Consider the following 17,001-nt stretch of genomic DNA (forward strand, 5'->3'; position numbering starts at 1 on the left):
TTTCCTGGCTGTCTCTGAATGCACATAAAGCTGCTCTGTAGATGCTGCTGACAATGAACTAGTGACTGGAAAAAGGAATCTTAAACACAGTCACATCTCTTGACTGTTAAAATCCTTTACACAAAGCATGCTGATCTAATGTACTGTGTTAAGCAGTATCCTTTTTTTTTTTTTCCTGCTTGTTAGTAAAAGAAGTTTTAATACCTGAAGCTGTTGCTAAGTAACCAACTGCTTACAAAATACATCCTTCTTGATAATAAAACTGGTTTGTTTTTCTGCTAATTAATATAGCTACACTGGAATTTCAACACTGGTATTGCGTAATGGGAAAAATACCCTAACAATAGAAGATTGTCATGCATAACTGAGGATGTCTCATTGATGTGGGGAGCATATTACAAGTCACTTAATCAGAAAATCTGTATTTGAATACAACTGCCCAGCAGTTTAGAAGCAAAATGCAAATAGAAGTAAGATGCCTGTGTGAAAAAGGGCTTCCCCATTTCTTTAACTACATCATATGGTGCACAAAAAAAAGAACTGATTCCTGTCCATAATATATGATATTTAGAGCAGGGTCACAGATATTTTTGCTTTCATAAATAAAATGAGCTTTTTTGAAATAGTGTTTCAATGCAAAGATGCTCAGAACCAAAAAAATCCAGAAACAATCCACCAAAATTAAAAAAAAATGCCTTCCTGTACATAGATTAACTAAGACTGCCAGAAAACAGAAGATGCCCACAAGTAGCAATACTGCTTCTAGCTTAATGTTGATCTAGTGTTATTCTTCAAATGAACTTTAATGGCTGGAAGAAGAAGAAGGTGGGAGGAAAATGCACTCAGATCCAAGTTTGCAGCGTAACAGCCCACACAGGGATGTAAATGAAGATTTGGACACAGGATTTGCTCAGCGAAGCAGAAGGTTTTACTGCCCTCTAGTAAAATGCAGTTACGAAACTGTCTTTTAAAATGTATGCATGCTGAGTAAACCATTTCAGTTATTGTTACTGAAAATGTGATTAGTCGTGGATTTTCATCTCATTGTTTCCATAGTCAAAGAATAAAACATTTATGTTCAATCTAGACTGAATTATTTTTGAATTAAGGAAAATAGCAAAAATGAAGCACAAAAGCAAGGTCTCTGTGGCTGCATCTGCATGAACAAATCTTATGCCAAATTTTCAGCAATGTTATTAGGAAAAGACTAAGTGGTAGCACAGTGCAAAAATTCCTGAGTCCTAACTACGGGGGAACTTACCCTGTCTTTGGGATTGTATCAGCACTGAATTAGCAGCTCAAGAATGAGCATGATTTGTTTCAAAGCTTTAATTTCTGCCAGCAGCAACACTGCGAATTAAATGGCGGCAGAACTCTTTACCTAGTGCTACAGAGGACTGGAAGGTAACTTGCAGGGAAGCTGTAGACATTTAATAGCCTGACACACAGGAAAAAAGAAACGAAATGATGGTGTTGTTGCCATGCAAAAAGCTGCTCCATGCAGTGCTATACCACCAGATTATTCCTAACAAGGATGGCATGAAAGGATGCATGAGGCTGTCACCGTAAACCGCCTGACACTGATGGCCATTGTTGTGTGCACTGTGACTTGTTACTCTGTGCAGCCTCTGCCTCTCAAACAGCAGCAGGAGAAGTGCTTGGGAAAAGGCAAATGCTCACTGCAGCCTCACAAAGTACCTAGTGCATTTTCCCCTGCATCTTGCTTTTCTCTCTTTCTTTCTTTCTTTCTTTCTTTCTTTCTTTCTTTCTTTCTTTCTTTCTTTCTTTCTTTCTTTCTTTCTTTCTTTCTTTCTTTCTTTCTTTCTTTCTTTCTTTCTTCTCTCTCTCTCTCTCTCTCTCTCTCTCTCTCTCTCTCTCTCTCTCTTCTCTCTTTCTCTCTTTCTCTCTTTCTCTCTTTCTCTCTTTCTCTTCCCCCCCCACCCCACCTCAAATGTAAAGTATAAAACTGGCAGGTTTTTCAGGAGCTGCATAGGCCTTCTGGGAAAAATATATTTTCAATTCTCAACATCAGTCACGAAAAGTACAAATTTTCTGTCAGTCCTACCACTGTGTTTTTATAAAGGAATATTCAATCTCCAGATATTCTTGTTTATATATATATTCATAAATATTCAAATACCTGGGGAAAATGAGGCTAGAAATAAGGACTTCATTCTAAAGTAAATATAAATTAAAATAAACATTAAGAAAGAGTTTATACTCATTCATAGGGAAGATCCAAGTAATGGGTAATGTAGCTTCTCTTGCCTCCCTCTGCCAGGGACAGAAAATGCCAAGGGCCATAGCTTGTGCAAGGACCACCACAGAGGGGGGGCTTTCTACCTTGTGATGCTACATTTGCATACTCTCTCAAGACCAACACATAACTTGAATCTAGAAACTCAGTCCTATCTTGTACATTGGTGGTGGTCTGGGATCAGAGAACTGCAGCTGGTTTCCTGACCTTTTCTCTTGAGATCTGCTGAAGTGTGGGTGAGAAATCAAGCTCTCAAGTGCTCCAATACTTTATTCTATGTAGGAACAGATGCAGAAAAAACACAGTTTTCAGCATTTTTTATGAAGGCTCTCAAGTCACTTTCCAATCCAAATCCATGCATCCCTACTAAAAGAGATCTGGAAGGGGCTGTGAGAGACAAACTATCATGCAAGCTTCAGGAAAAAGGAGAATAATTTGTACCTCAGTCATTGTTGACAAATGCTGACACTAACTAGCCTGTCCTTGAAAACCTCAAATAGCAGCTACTCCAGGTACTCCAAGGTCTTTTCTGTCTTCATTAGGTAAGATCCCTGATGAATCTTTACTTTTAACTGCTCTCCTGTTCACAAGCTACTTGCCTCTTTATCTCATTGACTGAGTCCTACTCCCTTAAAGGCTATTTTACATTTAACTCTCCTAATGATTTATACTCTAAAAGAATATGGGGGAAAATATATTGTTTGAGCTTCCTGGAAATACTAAGCTTACTTTTAAAATTCCCAAGTTTAATTTAAGATATATTTTTGCCCTTTCACTAAACTTTCTTAAATAAGATAACATAGTCTATTGGTTTTCATTTTAAAATTATTTAGTATGGGTATTTACACTGCATTGTGAATGTGACAGGTATTGCATTATGATCATTTGACCTTCCATTGTACATTAGTAGCATTATTTATTAACCTTTTGTTGGTTTATTGTTCTGGTACTGTAAGCATATTTGGGGGTTTGAGCTATGTGAGGGTTTGGTTGGATTTATTTCTATTGAGCTTTGTACAATTAGTAGGCCATGTTAGTGCTGTTTCATGTGTATGAAAGAAACTTAGTCTTGTATTAGGAACTTAGATAAAAATACTTTCTATCATTTTAGGCAGCTCTGTAGTCTTATATTTCACCTGAGTTCTGGAAAGACCAAATATGCAATGGTGAAAAATAAAGACTTCAGAGAGCCCCCTAGATAGGTAATACAGCCACAGCTGTCACTATAATCTCCTTTGAGATTCATGTTAATAGCAGCAAAATATTTTCTTCATAGCTCCATTGCAAAATATGGCCCATATGTCTATGTATAATGAGTATTAAAGAAAGAAGTTGCATGCTTTCAGCTGAAAGAATGATGGGTATAAGCATCTTAAGTGAAAAAGTCTCAAACTGTTTTAATTTAAAGTCAGGATGTACTGATGAGGCTTGGATATATTTTTTTAGTTGCATTATTTTCAGAAGTCACCATCACTTTTGTATGTGCTTAAACTAATCTGTATTTCTTCCCTTTTCCCCAAATTCTGTTAGTAGAATAAATAAATATTCTTTTTTAAATGGAGGAGAGTTTTAAGAAATTCCAGAAATATATTAAAATACATTGTGAACACAATTTGGCCCATGTATTTCTTGTCTCTGGAGATCTCAGAATTTCTAAGTTCTCAACAAATCAGATTGTGTGACAACGTCATAACTAGATCTTAATGATCTACATTCTATCAACATGTTAAAATTTTCCTATCATGAATCATATGAAATTACAGCGTTTAGAATTTTTTTAGGAAAATAAACGTGTAAGAAGCTTGCCTCCTGTTTGATGCATGAACCACAGTTTCCTCCCTGGCCATTCAGCATTTGATTGAAATCTTGGCCTCATAAGCCATCTCCTGTGTGAACATTTGATGAGGAAGGCCCTGGAGTGTAAATGGTGAAGTGCATACTCACATCTCTGCAATGCCTGATTTAGACCAGAATAGGGATTTTCAGCCTTTGCTCTGTAGACCTCTGTGGATTTCAGCAAAAAAAAAACCCAGCAAATAAAAATTCAACTTCCCTTATGCTGCTGAAATCTACACACATGTGACATTTCTGAAAGGATCCACATCTCCTTTGGGAAATTTATGCAGGTAAACAAACTGAAAAAGGACTGAAAAACTCTGGACTAGAAATTTGGGTTAGTCACTCTGAATGGTTATTTAGTTCTCATGCTGTTTGGAAGCTCATGTGTTTTGTTGGGTAAAATGTTTCTCTTCGTAGGAGGGATTATGTATTCACTGAATGGGTGAGGCAAAGTGTGTCTTTGAAGTCTCTGCAAAGTATAGGTATGGAGCTATTTAGACAAAGTTGAACAGCTTGAGCAGATGCTTATCTAGAGCTTAGAGGCTGTTTTATTCTTTTTATTTCTTTTCTTTTTTTGAATCAATGCTCTACAATAATAAAAAAAGTCTTCTGCAAGAAAAGAGAATGATGAAAATTAAATCTCTTCCAAGAAAATGGTAAGATTAGGCTTTCTGTATATTTATGAATCCTGAAAAAATGCTTGGATGAAATCAGCATCACCAATTCACTCCTGTTGTTCTCTCTCATACTGTGAGTCTTTCCGAATCAGTAGCAAAAATAGGAATGATTGAATCAGTGAAGCTGTGAACATTACAAGATGCACACTCCAACAAACATAAAATGCGTGAGTGCCTGGTGAGCATTAGGAAATCTGTCACTATGAACAATTGAAGATGACAAGTTTAAATAGACCGAGGAATTCCAGTGTTAACTTACTTTCAAACAAAACATTTTCAAAATTTTCATGATCACTTTTTTTTTTTAACTGAAGATTAGATGCATGAAAATAAGTTCATTTAAATTCCTTTTACATAAATGAAAAAAATAAAAGATTCTGGGAAAACCATTAAAAATGGATGCAAGAGCATTTGTGCACTGATTACTTTCCCTTTTTTTTTGCTAGAACTTTCAAGAACACCTTTCCATACTCGTAATCTGGATGACTAATCCAATATTACAGCCTCTCATGGGGTACTGACGGTACCTCGGCTAAAAAGTCTTCTGTTTTCTGTTGTTTTCTTGAAAAGAAGAGAATGCTCTATGTTTGAACTGTCTACTGTTTTCATAAATAACTTGTGAGTCTTATGTGAGACTGATTCTATACTGAAAGAGTTCAAGTCCTGCAGAGACACCCCATCGGGCAGCTTCAGGAGCACCTACCATGCTGGCTTTCACAGCAAAGTGGCAAGCATGAGGAGCGACCATTAAAAGCATTACAAGCAGTTTGCCTCCAAAGTATTTTGTTCTGTGAGTTGTTTTAGCTGGTTAAATTCTACAGAGAAGAAGATGGGAAATGATAATGAGGGCTAAGGAGAATGGGACTGTCTTGAGATAGTTAATACCCCTCTCAGTAGGCAGATAGATTATCTGAAAGGAGGAACAAAAATTGCATTTTTTGAAAGCAGCTCTAAGCTTCAGGGAGCCAGGGAAATTGTTTTCTGTTGTATTTGTGGGCATAGTCTCATCTGTGAGATATTTAAATATGATTACCCTTTAGCACATAACTTCTGCTCATTTAGCTATCTAAATAATTTTGTCGATTTTAGTATTAAACCTTAACCTAAATGCAGGTAAAAGCAGAATACCAAGGAAATCTTTGTAGTGTCTGAGGATGTAATAAGGGCAAAGTGTCAGAAAGTAGGTTTCTGTCTTTTGTACAGTTAGTATATTCTAGTATAAACACTTTGTAAATGACCTGTACACTTTCATATTTCAACTTTCTTACTTATACTGCATGTTAGATGGAAGTGCTAACTTTAAAATTAGTCATCCTAATGTGCAAAGCACTGCAAAAAGATGGATGTTTTGAACATAACAGGCTTTACATTAAACTCCAGCACAGATTAGATGAATCGTGGAATTATGTCTAATACTCTTAAGGGGTTTTAGTGATCAAACACACAGTAGATCCATGCTGACATTAGGTCTAGCACGTCTAAAAAACACATAACAGACATCCAGCATCCTACAGACCTACAGTCCTACTGGTTTATGTTTAAATGTTTACAGTGTAAAAATGTTGACTGAAAAAGCCCATTTTTTATAGTCAACAGTAACTCTCGTGGTGTTTCTGGGCAGTCCTGTCCCTGTGTATTTCACAGACTGCATGATTGCTGAATTTAAGCAAGCATACATACAGCAAGCAATACTACTTCAATACTGTGCAATCTACTGCAATACTGTGTGGCCCTCTTACACTGTAAGTAGACTGATACTTGCAAATTATACCTATGTGCTAAAAGTATTTTTGCCTTCACCGTAGGACATTGGCATGAAGTCTGTTATGATAATGTATGAAAGTCTATACATTTGTAATATTCTATTTTTTGGAAGATTTAAATTAATGTGTTTTAAGGACCACTGATTTGCTAGTGTTCACTTACCTCTGAGGAGTTCTTTACCCCATCCACAGTATGGATTTAATCTCAGGAATTTTATTTCCTAGACTATTTTATAAGATAAGGAAAGGTATCTAAAGCCCATGGCATCTAAGACAGATAAAGCCCTGCCTGAAATCTCCTGTCTCTGTCCAGGACCAGACTAGTCAGCTGAAGTTAAGTGAGACGAATCTTGTCTACAGTACGGAGGGCAGCTACAGCAGAGCTTTAGATCCCTCATGATGGGAAGTATTTCTCATGCTTGCAGAGGAATCTGAAACTTCGGTTGCTGCCAGAAGTCACAGTCAATAGTTCAGTATGGTTAAGTACAGTGACTAATGAAAAAGCTGGTAAGTTTGAGTTGCAAACAGATCAATTTTAAGTAATGAACTAGGTGTGAGTATTCACAGCAAAGGATGAAAGTAAATAACCATTTTTACTAGTAGTCAGGCTGTATAAAAAAAATAGCACTGTCTGGTATTGCCATCAATGAATATGTGCATTTTAGACATTTCTAAAGTTTTTTGTTTGAGTTTTTTTTTTTAATATTTTTTATTTTTCATTCTACAGCCTTACTATGTAAAGTGGAACAAACTGAAAACACAACTTTGATCTGTGTGGCAAAGTTTTGGTAGCTGGGGGCTGTGTGAGCAGTCTTTGTGGGGAGCCATCAGGAACTGCCCTTACATCAGACATCAGGAACTGCCCTTACATCAGACAGAGATCCAGCTGGCTCCAAGACAGACCCACCACTAAGTAAAGCTGAGCCCATCAGAAACAGCAGGAACACCTCTGTGGTAGCATATTTAAGAAAGAGAAAAATGCATCCATCAGAAGCTGGGATAGAGGAGTGAGAATATGAAAGAGAAACAACTCTGTAGGCCCCAAGGTCAGTGAAGAAAGAGGGGGAGGAGGTAATCCAGGCATACAACCAGAGCTTCTCCTCTCCTACAGCCTGCAGAGAGAGTGTAGTGACAGGTTTTTCCTTGCATCCCATGGATATCCACTGTGGTCAACCACCACAAAATAATAAAGAATTTTTGTTCTGAACCGGAGACTGTGGAAAATAGATGTCAGGAAGGATACAGAAAAGTAACTTATGAGAGATGAGAACAAAGTCCCCAAAACACTGAGCTTCATCTATGCACTAGGTTATGCAATGTAATTAGATACATGATTAATCATGGCTCAGTTACCAGTCTGAATCCATCCTGATGAAACAAGATTTAAACTTGCATAAAAATGTCTGTTCATGCAATAGGGTAGTTTAACTAGGATGAAAAGATAAGAGAGTCCAGTAGAACTTGATGGCACAGAAGAATTTCAGACTAATGTAAAAACAGCCCCTAAACAGTTGAAGATATGTAAGCCTTCTTTTTTACAAAAAAAATTTCATAATAAATTATGAAATTTATTTTTAAAAAATAAATTTGGTCAAAAATGACTCCGTTTGTTTCTATATTTTTTTGCATTTTTAAGCTTCTCGTATTACTTCTGTATTCACCTGCATGACTCCTGAATCACTCAGTCTATGTGAGCCATGGTAGACATGACCGTAGCATTTGAATATTGAAATTGAAACATCTGAATTAAACTTCCCCTTGCAGAAACACTTGTCAGTTACTGAAGTGATCTGTTTCCCCTGTGAACTGATGCATAAGGGATTTTAAACATGTGCCACCGAAGTGCATTTTAAAGGCTGTTTTTAAAAAAACCTTTTGTACAACCGTGAAATGTATTTAACTTTCTCTTAACACTGCTTTGTTGGGCACTTGCCAAAATAAATTTATAATGCAACGTGTTTTATCTGGTTTACTAGTTTGGAGTTTTGTCTATATCTGCATCCTCTGTATTGATAGAACTGAGAATTTTCTAGGAAAAAGGTTAAATTCTAAAGGCAATTTCATGGCTTTGATCTTTGTGCACCAATCCCAGTAACAGAGAGAACAACCACAAAGAGAAATGAGGGTATGCTCCAACAACAACTTCATACTTTGGAACAAAATGAGAAAAAGGATTTTGAGGAAATGAAGTAAAAGAGGTTGATCTCCAGAATATACAATGAATGCAATATCTTACATTACAGGTAATATATCAACTGATCTTATTTTAGCCTGTGCCAGAAATTGCTCACTTGCAGACCACACCAATCTGCATCACCCAGTAACAGGAAGCATATGATTTCCTGTGGAGACAGGCAGGGGAGCTCTTCACACTGTCATAATGGAAGTACATGCCTTCTACTGCTTTTTCTGAATACTTCAGAAAAACCAATGAGATGGATTCTATAATTCCTCAGAAAATGTTCAGATCTTTTTTGAGTAGCTTTTCTAATATGCATGTCAGAAAAGAGAAGGGCTATTTCTGATCTCCATAAAAAAAATGTATGAGTTAAATCTGGCAGTTATACTATTTCTAGACTGAATTTTGATCTTAGTACCATATTGCTCTGGCTGTTTTGTAATTAGGTGCCATTAAAAGAGGATGTCTATCAAAATGTTAACAAGGATGGTGGTCAATCTCTGTCAGATTTATTGAAAGCAAATACATTTACAAGTTCCATCATAAATCTTGGTCAAGTAATGAGATTCTTAACTTATTTTCCATAAAGCGGTTATTGCATTATGCAGGCAAAATGTCATGGTACACAACAGTTCAATTTCATCAGCTCTTCACATGGCAATGAAATAATAAACCAGTACTGCTCAGATTTTGATTTATTTCAATGTCATATATTAGCCTAGAATACATGCATATATGGAATATTTTGGCAGAATATATGTTAAAAAAACCCAAGAATTCTCTTATTTCTCTTGGAATTCTAGCAATAAAATTTCAAACTCTTATTTAAGAACAAAATTAATTATGATTATTTTTAATGTTTTGTTTTGGAATGATGAAATCAGTATTTGAAATTATTACTAGATTTGGCACTAACACTGAAATTATTACATACAAATAATGTGCAGAACCAAATTATGCAGAACTAGTTCTTCAATCTCTTAATTTTTAGTGAGCAGTTCCAAACAAGAACTTGCTTCCTCTGCATACCTGAAATTATTAACTATTTAATGCAACTTGGAGTTCAAGTTGAATTTTCAAAGTTCTGGGCTATAGGTTAATATTTACTGTTTATCTCAAAAATGTTTAGGTACTTTTCAAAGATCAAGTTTTACTTCAATGCCTGAGGAAGCCATATAATGGTAAATAGTTTTCTTGTGAGCACACTTAATGAGGAGGTAGGAACTTGTGGTTCATCTTTCTGCACTGATCAATGACTGAGCAATCAGTTGATATTTAGGGAATTCATATAACTAGTATGAGCTGTGGTTTTGGATTCTCTCAGTTGGAAAAAGAAACTGAAACTATTTGCTACTACTCAAGGTATGCACTTCTCACAGAATAAACCAAGAACATAATGTTAGAGCATTCAGCATTCAGTCCTCCAGAATGTTATAACTTCTTATTTCTTCCACCTAAAATTATGCAGGAAATTTGGATTAAATTGACAAGTAGTTTGGGGAGAAAATAGTGGGTTGTTTAAATGAATATGCTGCAGAAGAAGAAATTCTTCTCCAATACAAGAGTATACTTATCTGTGTGGGTCTAGTTACATCTATATTGAATGTTAGTTTTAATCATAAATTTATGTTTAAGCCTATAACTGCTGATCTTAGATAAAAAAACCCTACCTTAGTGTAGTCCCCAGCAGTTGGCTGTACCCCAAATTCAGCAGTATGTGGAGTGTCCAAATGCAACACACTGTGTCTACTGGTGTCTACTGGCCCCTCCTGCTGCGTATGAAATTCATCCATATACTGGAAGCCATAGCTGCAGAATATCCAGCAGTGGTGATTCTGCAATTTCTTGGTCCATTGTTTCTAGCCTTCTACAAACTTTTATTTCTTTCTCCTTTATTTGTGATTAGAGGAAGTGGGAATAGAGAAAGAAGGCTCAGTCCTAAAAGGACTTTGAAAAGCAGATTGTGGATCACTCTAGGGTGGGTCCAAAGTAATGGATGTAAAAATGTGGATTTTGTGTCTTGAGTCAGGTGGAGATGACCTTCAGATTAGACCCCAGGGATAACTGTGTGCTATATTACTCGATGGATATTGTTCCTGAAAGGTGTTACTGACTGCTTTGTTCTGCTTAGATGAGCAAAACAGTCAGATCAGGATTGATGTTTATGCACTATGCATTCATTTGTGGCATAAATTCAGTTTAATGTTCCCATTGTATATGTCTTTTCTGCTCTTTTTGCATTCTGTAAAAAGATTGCACAGAGACAATATTGTGAAATTGAGGAAGAATAGTAAATCTGTTGATTGATTTTGATATAGTTTCTGTCCAAAAAATTTTTAGACTCGAATTAAGCATCTGAATAGAAGTTGTATTTTTCCTATGTAGTTCTATGTTTGAAATGCTGGAAGTGTGCCACAATTTTCTGGATTCACAGTGAACCACTTCAGATCAATATTACCCTGTCTGAATATATGTTATATCTTGGCTGACTCCACAGCACAGTTTGGAAGTTATCCTACAACTAGATTCAAGCACAGATCCCCATTTATCATGTAAGTAAATATGTCATTTGTGTTTAAATGATTTTTTTTTCTTTTCCCTGCCCAGGAAAGAGGAATTTGATGACTTGCTGAAGGTTTCAGAAAGCTCCAGAGAAATGACTGCTGCACTTCATGATCAGTTTGGACACACAGGATTTATGTACTGTGATAAACATGATCTGGCTACCTAGAAACATTGCTGTTTGCAGTTTTAATGGCTAAAGGGCAGCAGCAGCTACAAGGCTCACAAAGTATATGATGGTGTATTCTCAAGCATATGGTGTCTTTTCTGGGTGTTCCTCTTAAATTTTGCTGTGAAGAGGATTAAAGGAGAAGAAAACATATTTCCCTGGCTAAAATTCTGCTCACTCATAGGGGAAAGATCCAGAATTATATCCTTTCCCTGCTGAAAGAGTATTGTAACCCTACAGTGAGAAACTTGTGCCCAGCATTGTTTCTATGAATAGTAGATTGTAAATTGGTACTGGACAGCCAACACACAATAGTTGGTGGCAACTCGTGGTGGCAAGTGTTACAAAACTAAAGAGTTATTGAAGGAAGCTAGTAATTATAGTTGTTCTTCCAGAATTCCATATTGGGGGAGACAAACAGGGACTGGAGTCAGAAGGATCAGGGAAGGAATCAGGAATGAGGTGTGAGGGAATAAAACAGTGTCCAAGGAAGAATCACATATGATGCCATGGCACACTGTTGCCCTCTCTCTGTAGCCCCCCACTGCTGGGGTTTTAGCTGCTCGAGTAGGGAGTCCAGCTTTGATACATTCCAGCTGTGTAACCTTGACTCAGACTGCTGAGCCAGAGCTGTGAGACTGTCTGTACTGGGATAAGAAAAGTAAAAAAAATTACAGAGAGCGGCAGGACTGCTGATCTGTGATAGCTAAGAGAACAAGGACTCAGCAGAGAAAACATCAACATGAAATGCTAACACCTTAAGGAAAATAAATGAAGGTAGCTGAAGGCTGGTCTAGTCAGGGACAGTCAGAAGCTGCCAGGTTGGTGTTGATCCATCAATGTTGATGGAGTAAGAGGGAGGAGCAGCTCTGCCCCCATGGTGGCTCTTGGGAGCCATGGCCACCAACCCCTCGCTCCTCAGTGGCACCTGCCTGCCTGGTGAAGGCTTTCCAGCTGCTGTACTGGACTGTCAGCACACCCCTGCTTAACCCCACAGTTCACTAAATACCAGGTGTGTTTGATGTGTACTGGCCAATAAAGAATTGCTTTGTACCTGTGAGTTATCCATATTTTGCTTGCAAAGTATTTTTGTGCCAGGCTAATGATACCCAAACAAACTGACTATAAAAATATCTTGTAGAGGCTAAGAGGTGATTTTATTATTATGCTGGGAAGCCAACATGAATAGAAAGTAGTAGCTTAATAGGAAAGGAACATCATCTTGGAAGAAGTGATTTACATTTCTAGAATTTAAGAAAAAAAAAGGTCATCTAGCAGAAGGTACACTGTGGCTGGGGTGGATGAAGAATCCTTTGCTGCAGCCATACATCTAGAAAAGCTCTGATGCTTAGAGCTATCTGACATTAAATCATGTCAAGCAGAAGCAAACAGCAATGGAAAAAAATCATTGATGTTTTTAATTAGGTTGTCTTGAATGCTCATCTGCATTCTAAAAGCAAAGGGCTGATTTCAGTAAAAATCATGGCCAGCTCCTGTAGCATGGAAACTGGCTGTACTCAAGCTGAATTGGGCCCTAAATTTGTTGCTTGGCAAGAGCAGGGAAATGTTTTGCTCTGGTGTCTGACTCCATTGGCAGTGGTGCTTGTTAATCACACAACCCATTACAATGCACTGTACAAGGAGGAATCTCAAAAACATCTTATTGCTGAGCTAAAGGCTATAAAGTGCAGTCTTTTCTGCTAACCAGATTTGTGCTCTGTTGTGTTTAGTGGTAGTTGTGCCAGTCTGTGATTACTCACAAGCGGTGACTAGAGACTGTGGCTGAGAACCCTGCGTGTGAGTGCAAGGAGGGGAGGACCTCAGAGCTCATGCTTTGAAGCAATATTTAGGCTAGCTTAACACTGAGCAATAAAGTGAAGACAATAACATGGAAAAGGAAGGCTAAAAATGTTTAATTACTTTACCCTGATCACTCCTCTCCTTTCCAAGTTGGCAAGCAAGAACTGGAACTTGCCAAACATGTTTTATTTTTAAATCTTTTATCCATTGGCAAATCTGCATATTGCATCAGACCTCATAAAGGTGTTTTACAGTTTTGAACAGTTTCCCAGCCTGTACAAACCCGTGTGTTCATGCACACACACTTAGAGAACTGCTGCATAGAGGGGCAGCTCTGACTGTGGCATGTGTGGGGGTCCATTGCCCAAGGAATTTTGTAACTGGGCAAAATCTCTTTGAGTTATGCTTCCCCCTTTTCTCACTGCAGCAGCAGCAGCCTTAGCAAGGCCAGCACCAAGGTGAGCTCTGCAGCCCACTGGAGGCAGTACTGTGCACCCATGCATTCCTTTGAGGAAAGGAAACCCCCTGCCCTAGCTGGAAACCTCAGGAATTATCCACATATAGAGTGGTTTTTTGTATGTTGGATGCTCCCTCTAAACACTGCTCTAGGATCTTGTTTAATGTATTGAAGAGCGTGTGAGTATCAGCAATGTTGGAATACTGGCAGTGATGAGTAAATGGAGAAGGGATTTAGTCTCATAAAAAATAGATATCTGTGACTGGAATCCTAGTCCTGGCACAGCACTGCCTGACTTTTCATCTGGGAGATGGGACTCACTGCGGCTGTGTACACTTTCATTTACATTGCTCAATTTCTGTCCTCCTTTCTAGTGCATAAACAGCCCAACTAGCAAATAACTTATATTTTTTGTATATCAGCATTCTGCTGAGTGTGACATTTAAATTGGGATATTGGCCAGTAAGAACTGTCTGGCATTACCTGATGGCTGGTAGCTCAATGGAGTGCGATTTTTTTTCACATTGTTAAATTACTTTCAATTAATTTTCAATTGTTTTATTCTGTGGGAAATAAACAGGGATAGTAGTTGTTTTTTTTCTGGGAATAAGGTATTTTAATCCCTTTTTTTGAGGTGCCACAGATGAATGTCACTTCCTCACTGAAGAGTTAGAGCTATCTTCCTAGAAGGATTTGTGTGCAGTGTGTCTGTTTCATGCATCTCTGAATGTGCTTTTCCATGCAATGTAGCATGGTCCAGAGGTGCCAGCAATGTTTTGTGTTACTGTTGTGACTGAAATGTGCTTTCATTATTACTATGCTCTGGCTGATCTGCAGAGAAATTAAGAAGTGTCACAGGGTGTAAAAAGACCATAACTTATAAGTAAAAACAATGCACTTAGAGAGGCATGTTTATGCAGTTTGTGTATTTTTAATTTTCACAAAAGCTAATTATTTCTTAACACTGCCTGGCTCAAAATTAATCCTAAAAAATTAATTGTTTCCAATATTAAACAGTTGACAATTACAAATCAAGATTAAAAAATGGATCTTAGTGATAAAAAAAGACTTGATTACCTTTAAAAGGTCCCTTCCAACTCAAACTATTCCTTGATTCTATGCATATAGAATCTATCTCTAATTTTGACACTATTCTTATTTTTATCTTAGGTTTTAATGCAGTTCCTTTGCATATTCCAACAAATGACCAATGTAAATTACAATCATGTCAGTTCTGCATCCAATTTATTTTTCAAATAGTCAGTGTGCTGAATCACAGTTATCTTAAAAACCACATTTCTCTTCATTACCTGTCAACAGACTGTGCTCCATAGCAGCAGCGTGTCCAACAGAGTCCAGGAAGGATGAACTCCTGTGCATTGCATAGCATAGTAACAGCTTTAAGTCCATGTCTTCTTAGCTAATAATAACCCACGTATTTCAGCCAGGTTCTAGGTGTCTTCTGGTATTTTTTCCTCAGGAATGAGAAGTTTCAGATAGCAATCTTTATCATTAAAAGATTAAATTAAATACTAGAATGAGTATTTAGAATTAAGAATAAAACTCTGAGATATATATAAATCATTATTTTTACCCTATACAAAATAAGATATTCTAGATATAAAGGAAAGTGTATTGATATATATAGATTAACAACGTATTTTGCCTTTTCTGGATTTTGAAAGAGATGAATTTTCATGTAAGGAAACACATAACCTTGCTATGATTTTCAGTGTATAACATAACTTACAATCTATCAAAACTGAGATTTCAATAAATCCTTATTCTAAAATATATTGGTCAAAAAGGGAAACTTGAAACTACAAATGGTATCTAAGAAGAAATAATTCTTTCCCAAATTTGCAGTTCTTCCAGGCTTACATCTTATTGAAACAAAGTAGAGTAAATTTAATATTTCAATGGTTGCAAAACAATAAACACACCGTTTTCATTTCTCCTTCTACCAATATTTATATTTTTTTTATGTGGTAGTTTAGAGACAGCATGATCTGAAGGGGTTTATGATGGTTCAGAATTATGTTTAAGACTTCTTTCCAAGAGATTTCTTTTGAGCTTTTCAGATACTGGCCCAAAATTTGAGTAGGTCTTTTGTAGGGCCCATGCATACCTGACAGTCTGATGCAGATATCTTGGAGACCCTAGGATATGGCAATAGCAACTGGCTTTAGAAGCTGTGTGCAGTCACCTGTATTATTTTTTTTTAGATAGATTTTTGTAACATTTAGCTTCAGCCATCAGAAGTACAGGGGAAGGATTCAATTCAATGTTGATATCTAAATTAGGTGCTTACCCTGTCATGTGGCATATATATCATCTGTGTGCAGATAGACAATTTGGGAAACCTCAAATGGCACTAAGTGTAGTTTTGGCAATTGAATTTGTCAATTCAGTTGCCGGTATTCTTACTGAAGCCTAGTTGAAAAGAGACTTAAGTGCAATTCAGTGCTTATTTACCTGCTGGGTTTCTCCTGCCCTGTTTGAGTATCTGCTTTAGGCTGTTATTAAATCTTTCTGAGAGTCACCAATTTATGGAGAAGGACCTATACAATTAAGACCTTTCCATACCTTAAAAGTTTAAGATAAATTTAAGAGTTTAAAGCAGAATACCTAGGGTTTGGATAGTTTAAGAGAGAAAGATAAAAAGATAAAATATCACAGATGCTAAAGTGTTCAATCTCTTATTATCCATTAAAATAAGAATGATCAAAAATCAAGATAAAGCACTACTTTTATTCTGAGTAATTCATTCATCATTATATGAAAGTCAACTGTCGACCTTAGCTACACACAGAAAATTATAATTTCTGAGAGCTCTGACATGTTTTGCCATTTCCCACTGCTGCAGCATATGAGGTTATTGCCCTAGCTCTCTGTCCTAAGCAGGCAGTATGTCTGTTTCTTACTGCTTCAGTTAATAACCTGGTATATGAGCTCAAGGATTCGCTAATTGCAATTAGTATCCTGGTCTGAGAACTGCAATGCTACGTAATATGTTGCCTACCCCATGTCCCTGCAACAGGGTGACAAAGAGTTGACTACTGTAACCTCTTCATAAATTGCAGCATAAAGGTAACAGGTCAAGCCCCTGGCAGACTTCTCACTTATGGAAAAAAAAAAAAAAAAGAAATCCAAGCCATGAAAGCATGGAAGTCAAAGCAATGAAGGGCATGCATTTGTTTTTCATCAGAAGGATCACATAAAATAAGTTCATACTGCTGAAGAACAAAGCAGATGGTAATAAATGCCACATTGCCTTTAGATATCTAGTGAGAAAGGC

The 17,001-nt window shown here is 37.0% G+C and overlaps 1 long non-coding RNA gene across 1 annotated transcript in view; it reads left to right on the forward strand.

Annotated features, from left to right (window-relative positions):
• The window catches only part of LOC136555001 (uncharacterized), a 58,621-nt gene extending 46,105 nt beyond the window's left edge, over positions 1–12,516 (forward strand). Inside the window, exon 2 of the long non-coding RNA XR_010783409.1 lies at positions 11,323–12,516. This is a non-coding gene — a long non-coding RNA (uncharacterized lncRNA). The remainder of the gene's footprint in view (positions 1–11,322) is intronic.
• The last annotated feature ends 4,485 nt before the right edge of the window (positions 12,517–17,001 follow it).

This window comes from Molothrus aeneus, chromosome 3 (genome assembly GCF_037042795.1).
Source record: "Molothrus aeneus isolate 106 chromosome 3, BPBGC_Maene_1.0, whole genome shotgun sequence".
In the NCBI taxonomy this organism is placed as follows: Eukaryota; Metazoa; Chordata; class Aves; order Passeriformes; family Icteridae; genus Molothrus; species Molothrus aeneus.